Genomic DNA, 10,806 nt, shown 5'->3' with positions numbered 1-10,806 from the left:
TAGAAACACGGGCTTATAACATAGAAAAATAATCGCATCCAAACTCCTATTCCATTGCTAGAGTTTATATCTTCAATGTTGAACCTGCTTCTGATTGATACTTTGTGCGTCTGTAGTGTGAAATTCATTTGTAATTGTAGAAAAATTGAAATTGCAAGACGTTTGGTTTTTCCAAAACTAAAAACATGGAACTACGACATATAAAATATCCGTAGCCAAATTCCTCTTTGATTTCTACTGTTTTGGTCTTCAAGGTTGAACTTGTTTCTAATTGACAGATTTGCATGTCCATAGTGTAAAATTCATTTTTAATTGTAGAAAAATCAAAATTGCAAGTCTTTTGATTTTTTCGAAACTAGAAACATGGAAATATGACATATAAAATATTTTACCTAAATTCCTCTTCAATTGCTACAGTTTTTATGTTCAAGGTTGAACTCTCTTATGAAAAGATCTTTTTTTCTTTGATAACTCTAATTGTGTTTTCTCTAATGTTACTCTTTTTTATTTAAGGGCCACGTTGTGCAATCTTTATTTCCAACAGCGACAATGGACTTTAGTACCAAGATGCACCATACCCCTTCCTTGAGATCATGGATAAGAAGCAACATTCATGTGCCAAAGTTCTCACCTTGAAAATTCATCCTCCGATGATCAGCACCTTCCCACTTGTTAGAAGGATGCTGGAAAATTCTCATCATACCCTAGAGTGGTCGTCAACAGAAATTAAGGATGTCACTGACAATTTTTCCGGCAATGTCACAACTCAAAATTTTCTCATCTTGAAGTCTTCCACTCATCAAAATGTTGTTGTTGCCATCCCTCCTCGCCGTGATGACAATCTTTGCAGTTGGTGTGCTCCTTCTTTTAGGTTTGGTAAGGTTCTCTATACTACTAGCTATAGGGAGTGGGTAGAAGATGTGCTTGCCCGATGCAATCAAGACTTCTGATGCTATTTTTGCTTCAATGTTCACATATGACCATAATGAAAATGTTTTCCAAGCCTTTTATGAGAATTGGCATCCATCCACCAATACGAAATCTACCTTCGTCGGAGCGTTATCTATTTCTTTATGGGATTCGAGAACTATTTCAAGTCTTCCTGTTCATAGTTCCTTTTATGATGAAGTTATACCCTTGGCTAAAGTGTTGACACATATAGATGATCAAGGGAATTCTTTTCTCCTAAGAAGCGACTCCTTCTTGTTTTCAGCATTCTACTAACATACCAAAGGGTGCCTGAGAAAAATATGTGGAGCCTTCACCAAGGACATCTAAGAATAATACGAAACCCAGGATGAAAAATGATCCTTCTGGAAATATTAACATGATATTTTTTCCTCGAACCAAGAAAGAGAATGCTCCTTTTGTGGAGCAAGGCATAGAAGATTTATTCAGAGATGAGACTTATCAGGCGACTTTTCTTGCATGTTATACTTGCAAGTTTTTTCTGCCTAATTGAATGTTGATTGTATTCGTACAAGAGTCTTTAAAGTTGCACAATTGATGTCTCATGGAGAAATATTTTCTTTAACAGTTTTGATCCTTGCAAGCATCTATCGCGGCCTCAATGAATTTAATTTGCAATTTTTTGATTAATATTTTATTATTGGATTACTTGTTTAATTCATGATTAATACAATTTTAATTTACTCTATAGATCATTGTGTGTAATACATTTTTAATTCAACTTTGGTATGTGCGTAATACATTTTTAATTCAAGCTTAATTCATTTTTTAATTTGTTATGTCTCTTCATTTGTTATGATTATATTATTTGTTTAAATAATTAATTATTGATTCAAATTTTATTTATTCTACGATTTTTGACTACTCTACGAAAGAAAATAGAAAGTGTCACACCCGGGTCCTAGACCCTAGATGAGACTGACGTCGTTAACCTATCAGAGGTTGCAGACAAGCCTCTTCTTAGCTTTCATCACAATCATACAATTAAGATTAGCTTGAAATTTAAAACTTTTTAACTTTACTGAAGTGTACTTAGACTTCATATAATTTTTTCAAATACCTACACCTATAGAAATAGTAATTGTATATGGGTTAGTACACACTTGTACTAGGTATGGGTGTATGCACATTAACACATAAGGACTATGCATAATCAAGGAAAGCTCTTCCTGTAGCAACATGCCATCTTTGGAAATGAAGTCACTTCACTTTCCTAATTCGTTATTTATGATTCATGCTATGAGTATGACATATTTTAATGCATTTAAAGCACACAACTCATTTTCTATATGAACATAAGACCTTGGAATCATGAACATAATTTTAGAACAACTCGAGCAAAATTTAATAATATTGCTCACCTTAGGCCGAGAGCTCCTCTCCCCAGACTTAGTTTATTTTTCAATCTTTTCTTCTTTTTGTTGTGTAGTTCATTGATCTCCTTTGATCCTATCTTTTACTTACGAGTGCAATGATTCATTGTAGTCCTATTCCTACAATGAATGAAGTAATTAATCCAAAAGACTAAGGAAATGATTTGACTACCCTACTCACAAGTTATTCTTTCCATTCTTGTTAAATTGGGCATGAAGTCTTTATGAGCCAACGTTTATTAAATATTCCCATTATTTGATAATTTGCATAATATAAAGATGCTGGGGAATATATTCATACTCCAATATTTGAGCCATTATGTTTTGCTCCCTTTATTGGCATAAGCGAATAACTGTTAAAGCTTCATTCTTATCAAACATTGATAATTTGATATACTTATGCTTTTGCTTACTTAGTTCTTGAACTTACGTTTCTTCTTCTTTGATATCATGTTCACTTTGAACATTCTAGGTTGACTTAGGATATTATTTTAAGACTTCCATTGGGATCTTTCTATGCAATGACTAAGAATGACTTACATCATTACTTAGTCTAACCTCACCCTTTTGTCATCCTATCCGAACACCCCTCATCTTTCTAGTTCTTTATTTCTTACTTTCTTAAAGAAATATTTAGTATTTAACCGACATAGATCATGTGAGCTAATATGAAATCCAGTGTCTTCTGCACACTGAAAAGAGGTGGTTCACTGGCCAAAGTGAAACCGAATACTTCCTAGATTTCATAGGTGGATCCACTAGCTAGTAACCTGTGCTGACGACATAGTTCAAAGACTACGAGAATTTGGAGACCCTTATTCCCCTTGGTGGTAGTCTCATCTCATGAGGCTTACATGTGCTTGCACAAGCTCATTACTAGTCTATCGGTGCTTTGCTGAATTTATCATACTTTACAACTTTTAGAGTTGACTCATACATTATGGAAGCGTGCTTCTAGTATGAGGTATTCTTAGCTCAATCGATGACTTGTCATCCCTTTCTATACTTGATGAATGTGAACATAAATCTTATATTATCATTATGGTGTGAATGAGACATGTCTCATGATTTCTAACACCCTCTTATGTGAGTATCTTTGACATAATTGTTTAGGTGCAAGTGAGACTTGTATCACTTCCTTAAACACCCCATTCTAAGTCAATTTCATAACTCATAAGCTTTTAGTTATTTCATTACTCACCTTATCTTGTTCAATGTTGTTTAGTAGACTTGTACCATTGTTTATGAAAGTTATGGGGACTATTTATTGTGCTACTATGTTCACACGTTCATTTAGATATGGTATGTGGGGACTTGTCCCATTCATTGGCATACCCTAGGTTATGAGTTCATTGAGTTACATCTTGTCAAGTCAATCTTTAACATGTATTTGGCCTTACAAGAACATCATAATTTACATTGGCCATATAAGATTAGTATGACTTAGTCATTGGCCAACTCTTGTCACGACCCAAAACCGAGCCGCGACTGGCACCCACACTTACCCTCCTATGTGAGCGAACCAACCAATCTAAACCCTAACATTTCAATTTAATATCAACAGAAAGTAATGCGGAAGACTTAAACTCATTAATAAGAACCAATTCAATAACTTCTAAAATTCAACATCTATTATTCCCCAAAATCTGGAAGTCATCACCACAAGAACATCTATGATCAAATTACTAAACTAAGAGTATTCTAAGAAGCTAAAATAAACAAAAGCTAGTCCATGCCGGAACTTCAAGGCATCAAGACATGAGGAAGAAGATCCAGTCCAAGCTAGAAGCATTAGCTCACCCTGAAATCCGGTGTAATGAAGACTGGCTAGAGTTGCGGTTGAGTTGAAGACGACGGTACGTTTGCTGCACTCCACAAATAACAAGAAAAACAAATACAAGTAGGGGTCAGTACAAAACACGGGTACTGAGTAGATATCATCGGCCAACTCAAAATAGAAAACAGTATATCTCAGATAACATCATAAAATCAACTAATATTCTTAACAGGTGATAGCAACAAGTATAAAAATCATTTATAACATCACCGAACATATCTATGAGGACTCAAGCCTCCACACCATACTCTTTTGGGAAACATGTTCTTTAGATTGAGTATATTAGCATATTTCAAGATTCATTATCTTTATTCCTCTTGTGTCGGTACGTGACACTCCGCTCCACTACTACTATCCTGGTGTCGGAACGTGACACTCCGATCCATATACTATCCTGGTGCCGGAACGTGACACCCGATCCATATACTATCCTGGTGTCGGAACGTGACACTCCGATCCATATACTATCCTGGTGCCGGAACGTGACACCCGATCCATATACTATCCTGGTGTCGGAACGTGACACTCCGATCCATATACTATCCTGGTGCCGGAACGTGACACCCGATCCATATACTATCCTGGTGTCGGAACGTGACACTCCGATCCATATACTATCCTGGTGCCGGAACGTGACACCCGATCCATATACTATCCTGGTGTCGGAACGTGACACTCCGATCCATATACTATCCTGGTGCCGGAACGTGACACCCGATCCATATACTATCCTGGTGTCGGAACGTGACACTCCGATCCATATACTATCCTGGTGCCGGAACGTGACACCCGATCCATATACTATCCTGGTGTCGGAACGTGACACTCCGATCCATATACTATCCTGGTGCCGGAACGTGACACCCGATCCATATACTATCCTGGTGTCGGAACGTGACACTCCGATCCATATACTATCCTGGTGCCGGAACGTGACACCCGATCCATATACTATCCTGGTGTCGGAACGTGACACTCCGATCCATATACTATCCTGGTGCCGGAACGTGACACCCGATCCATATACTATCCTGGTGTCGGAACGTGACACTCCGATCCATATACTATCCTGGTGCCGGAACGTGACACCCGATCCATATACTATCCTGGTGTCGGAACGTGACACTCCGATCCATATACTATCCTGGTGCCGGAACGTGACACCCGATCCATATACTATCCTGGTGTCGGAACGTGACACTCCGATCCATATACTATCCTGGTGCCGGAACGTGACACCCGATCCATATACTATCCTGGTGTCGGAACGTGACACTCCGATCCATATACTATCCTGGTGCCGGAACGTGACACCCGATCCATATACTATCCTGGTGTCGGAACGTGACACTCCGATCCATATACTATCCTGGTGCCGGAACGTGACACCCGATCCATATACTATCCTGGTGTCGGAACGTGACACTCCGATCCATATACTATCCTGGTGCCGGAACGTGACACCCGATCCATATACTATCCTGGTGTCGGAACGTGACACTCCGATCCATATACTATCCTGGTGCCGGAACGTGACACCCGATCCATATACTATCCTGGTGTCGGAACGTGACACTCCGATCCATATACTATCCTGGTGCCGGAACGTGACACCCGATCCATATACTATCCTGGTGTCGGAACGTGACACTCCGATCCATATACTATCCTGGTGCCGGAACGTGACACCCGATCCATATACTATCCTGGTGTCGGAACGTGACACTCCGATCCATATACTATCCTGGTGCCGGAACGTGACACCCGATCCATATACTATCCTGGTGTCGGAACGTGACACTCCGATCCATATACTATCCTGGTGCCGGAACGTGACACCCGATCCATATACTATCCTGGTGTCGGAACGTGACACTCCGATCCATATACTATCCTGGTGCCGGAACGTGACACCCGATCCATATACTATCCTGGTGTCGGAACGTGACACTCCGATCCATATACTATCCTGGTGCCGGAACGTGACACCCGATCCATATACTATCCTGGTGTCGGAACGTGACACTCCGATCCATATACTATCCTGGTGCCGGAACGTGACACCCGATCCATATACTATCCTGGTGTCGGAACGTGACACTCCGATCCATATACTATCCTGGTGCCGGAACGTGACACCCGATCCATATACTATCCTGGTGTCGGAACGTGACACTCCGATCCATATACTATCCTGGTGCCGGAACGTGACACCCGATCCATATACTATCCTGGTGTCGGAACGTGACACTCCGATCCATATACTATCCTGGTGCCGGAACGTGACACCCGATCCATATACTATCCTGGTGTCGGAACGTGACACTCCGATCCATATACTATCCTGGTGTCGGAACGTGACACCCGATCCAAATACTATCCTGGTGTCGGAACGTGACACTCCGATCCATATACTATCCTGGTGCCGGAACGTGACACCCGATCCATATACTATCCTGGTGTCGGAACGTGACACTCCGATCCATATACTATCCTGGTGCCGGAACGTGACACCCGATCCATATACTATCCTGGTGTCGGAACGTGACACTCCGATCCATATACTATCCTGGTGCCGGAACGTGACACCCGATCCATATACTATCCTGGTGTCGGAACGTGACACTCCGATCCATATACTATCCTGGTGCCGGAACGTGACACCCGATCCATATACTATCCTGGTGTCGGAACGTGACACTCCGATCCATATTCTATCCTGGTGCCGGAACGTGACACCCGATCCATATACTATCCTGGTGTCGGAACGTGACACTCCGATCTATATATATATTCTATCCTGGTGCCGGAACGTGACACCCGATCCACTATTTCTATCCTGGTGTCGGAACGTGACACCCGATCCCCTAATCTCATTACTTTAGTTCATCAAGCCTTCTTTTATACCAAGGCATCATCAATAACAAAGTAAAATTAGGGTTCAAGATTCAATAGCCTCATCATGCTAGTTTCATCACAATTATATATATAAAATCACATCATGCATGCACACCATTAAGCATATAGAAGACTTTATAATACTACCCAACACATATCATTCGCTATTAAGAGTTTACTACGAATAGTATAAAAACCATAACCTACCTCCACCGAAGAATTTTGATCAAGCAAGCAAATTCCCCAAAGCTTTGTTTCCTCTTCGTTTCTCCTCTTTCTCGTTCGATTCTCTCTCTCTCTTTGTTCTTTCTATTTTTCTTATTCAAACCCTCTTTCTTTTACCCTAATTAGCATATAATTAAGTATAAAGATGGCAATAATATCCCACTAATTAACTCAAGGTTACCTCTTTTAACCCCCAAGTAATTAGACTTATTAACATTAACCCACTAACTTTATAATTAAAGCAGGAATAGTCCAAAACGCCCCTTAAATTACTTAACAGAAATCCGACCCAGCCTGGGATTACGCAGCCTGTGACGGCCCGTCGTGCCTGCGACGGTCCGTCCTGCTGCTTCCGTCACAAAGTTCAGAGACTCAATTTCCTTGAAGAGTCTGTGACGGTCCGTCGTGCCCACGACGGTCCGTCCTGCCATGTCGTCACGAAGTTCAGAGAGTCGATTTCAGTACCCAAATTTCAGAATTCTAAGTGTTTTGGAACGAGACCCCCTCGACGGCCCGTCGTGCCCATGACGGTCCGTCGTGGGTTCCGTCGACTCACACAGTTTTTCCAGAAATAAAATCTGCTGCTCAAAACGACTAAACAGGTCGTTACAATAGATACCAATTTACCCATCGTTCGTCCTCGAACGATCACAAGAAGAAAAACAAGGGCGAAAGGGAGTACCTGAATCTGTAAACAGGTGTGGGTATCTTTCTTGCATATCAGCCTCCTTCTCCCAAGTGGACTCTTCAACTGGTCGATTCTTCCATTGAACTTTGATGGATGCAATCTCCCTTGATCTCAACTTGCGAATTTCTCTATCTAGAATGGCAACAGGCTCCTCCTCATAAGTCAAATTCTCATCAAGCAGAACTGAATCCCAACGAATGATGTAGTTTCCATCCCCATGGTATCTTTTCAACATAGACACATGAAATACCGGATGCACTCCTGACAGCCCTGGAGGCAAGGCTAATTCATAAGCCACCTCCCCTACTCGCTTAAGTACTTCAAATGGTCCAATATACCTTGGGCTTAGTTTACCTCTTTTACCAAACCGCATCACCCCTTTCATGGGCGAAACCTTCAGCAAGACTTGCTCACCCTCCATGAACTCCAAGTCTCTAACCTTTCGATCTGCATATTCCTTTTGCCTACTTTGAGCCGCTAAAAGCTTTTCTTGAATAGATTTCACCTTTTCTAATGAATCCCTCAAAAGATCAGTACCCCAAGGTCTAACCTCAAATGCATCAAACCAACCAATGGGAGACCTACATCTCCTCCCATACAATGCTTCGAAAGGAGCCATATCAATACTTGAGTGATAGCTATTATTGTATGATAACTCCGCCAAGGGTAAGAAGTTATCCCAATGACCACCGAATTCTATCACACATACACGAAGCATATCTTCCACTGGGATTACGCAGCCTGTGACGGCCCGTCGTGCCTGCGACGGTCCGTCCTGCTGCTTCCGTCCCAAAGATCAGAGACTCAATTTCCTTGAAGAGTCTGTGACGGTCCGTCGTACCCACGACGGTCCGTCCTGCCATGTCGCCACGAAGTTCAGAGAGTCGATTTCAGTACCCAAATTTCAGAATTCTAAGCGTTTTGGAACGAGACCCCCTCGACGGTCCGTCGTGCCCATGACGGTCCGTCGTGGGATCCGTCGTCTCAGCCAGTTTTTCCAGAAATAAAATCTGCTGCTCAAAACGACTAAACAGGTCGTTAAAACTCTATATCATATTTTGGAAATAATATTGCTAGCCAATTTATTGTCATAAACCAAACATTCACTAAACACTTGTAATGATATTATCACTAGCCAAGTCAATTAACTTCATGTATATACTATAGTTTAAGAAAGCCAATTTTTAACATTTGAATAGCTCATGGGAACAATTCAGTGCTTAGTTTGGCCAAGCTATAAAGTTGATTTGGCATTGAAGATTCATTAACTAGCTTTGATTCTCATTCTTATTTCTTCTTGGAAACATTGCATTCCAAACACTTACAAACATATCTACTGTAAAACACAAAAATAAATCAAAACCTTCATTCCTTTCAACAGTAAACTGAATTTAATAAATGACTTTTAATAATTTCATCTTCTCGAGCATAATTAGGCATTAATCATACGGATCTAACCTATAGGTCTCATTCAACATTATCAAATCACAGAAAGCTACACATAATAATCAGTTAGCACCACATACCAACAACATGCTCGAGATTTGCATTACACATACTACTAGAATCGGAAATAGGGAAAACTAGGGAGATGAATATTCGATAATTTCATTGGAAAACCCTAGTTTCGATTTTCTTGAATTCAAAACTTTTGAAAAGCCTCCTGGAGAAGGAATCCAAGAGAGAAAACTCATACCTTACTTTAGAATTGAATCTATGAAGATCACCTTGTGCTTTGCACATAAATCATGAAGAACTGCCTTGAAATCGCCTAAGGAGAACCAAGAGTATTTTTCTGTTTTTCTTACTTTTGTTCACTGTTTTTCAATCGTGAGTTTCTTACCTAGTTAAACGTGAGTTTATCTTAGTAACTGAATATTTACTAATTCAACTTAGGCTAATTAACTTAATTAAATAAATCAATTAGCTAATTACCAAAACCCCATCCTAAATTGACTAAAAATAGGAGCGTATTTGACTTAGCTAAATTTCTGAAAATTTACTAAGGGTTCGAGTTTGACAAGGAACTTAAATTAATTAATTAAGTTGCTAATTTAATTAATTGAATGATCTAGGAAAATTACTAAAGTACCACTAGGTCACAAGGACCATAACCAACCCCTTTGGACCAACCTAGGTTAGGTACTAGAATGTTTCTTTAGTTAGTTACTCGGCTAGTGTCACCCGGTTTGGTCGTAGGATTTTGGGCACACTAGTTAGTTTATTTTAGTTAGTCCTAGGTTAGTTAGCTAGTTGGTAAGTTAGTTAAATCCTAGGATTGGTTAAAAAGCTAGGCCCCACGTTGCTTGACCCGACGCGCGCCTACCCCCTTACTGCGCTGACAAAATTTGGTTGGGCTTAGTCGCTTGGTCTATAGCACATGTGCTTGCACATGTGATGCTGAACACTTCTTGTCCCGTTGATCCTCACTATGTCCTTGGGCACTGCTTAATTTACATGATCATTTTAATTGATCATGTGTTATGGTTCCTAGGCTTGACACTTGGATGCCTCGTACCTAATGTGCTAAGAATTCAAAAATTTTAGCTTAGGGTCTTCATTGCAGATACAATTTCTAAACAAGCCTGGATTGGAGAATTTGAACATCAAAGTGTATTTTAAGTTACTTGTTAATATATAGAAATTGGCTAACACCCTTAAGCCAATATTCTCTAACATGCCCAATATTACTCAATATTTGGAATTGGGATGCCTATGTACCCCAATACATATTCTTAAAATCTAGTAGACCCTTCACTAGATAAGTACATTTTATGGAATGTTACAAAAGGAAAAAAACAAGAGAGAGAGGGGGG

The 10,806-nt window shown here is 40.3% G+C and overlaps 1 pseudogene; it reads left to right on the top strand.

Annotated features, from left to right (window-relative positions):
- The first annotated feature begins 593 nt into the window (after positions 1 to 593).
- LOC114074914 overlaps positions 594 to 10,806 on the top strand; it is a 24,580-nt pseudogene continuing 14,367 nt past the window's right edge.

The sequence above is a fragment of the Solanum pennellii genome, chromosome 1, assembly GCF_001406875.1.
Source record: "Solanum pennellii chromosome 1, SPENNV200".
In the NCBI taxonomy this organism is placed as follows: Eukaryota; Viridiplantae; Streptophyta; class Magnoliopsida; order Solanales; family Solanaceae; genus Solanum; species Solanum pennellii.
The sequence above is the reverse complement of the archived record's forward strand: the minus strand, read 5'-3'. Positions and strand labels throughout refer to the sequence as shown.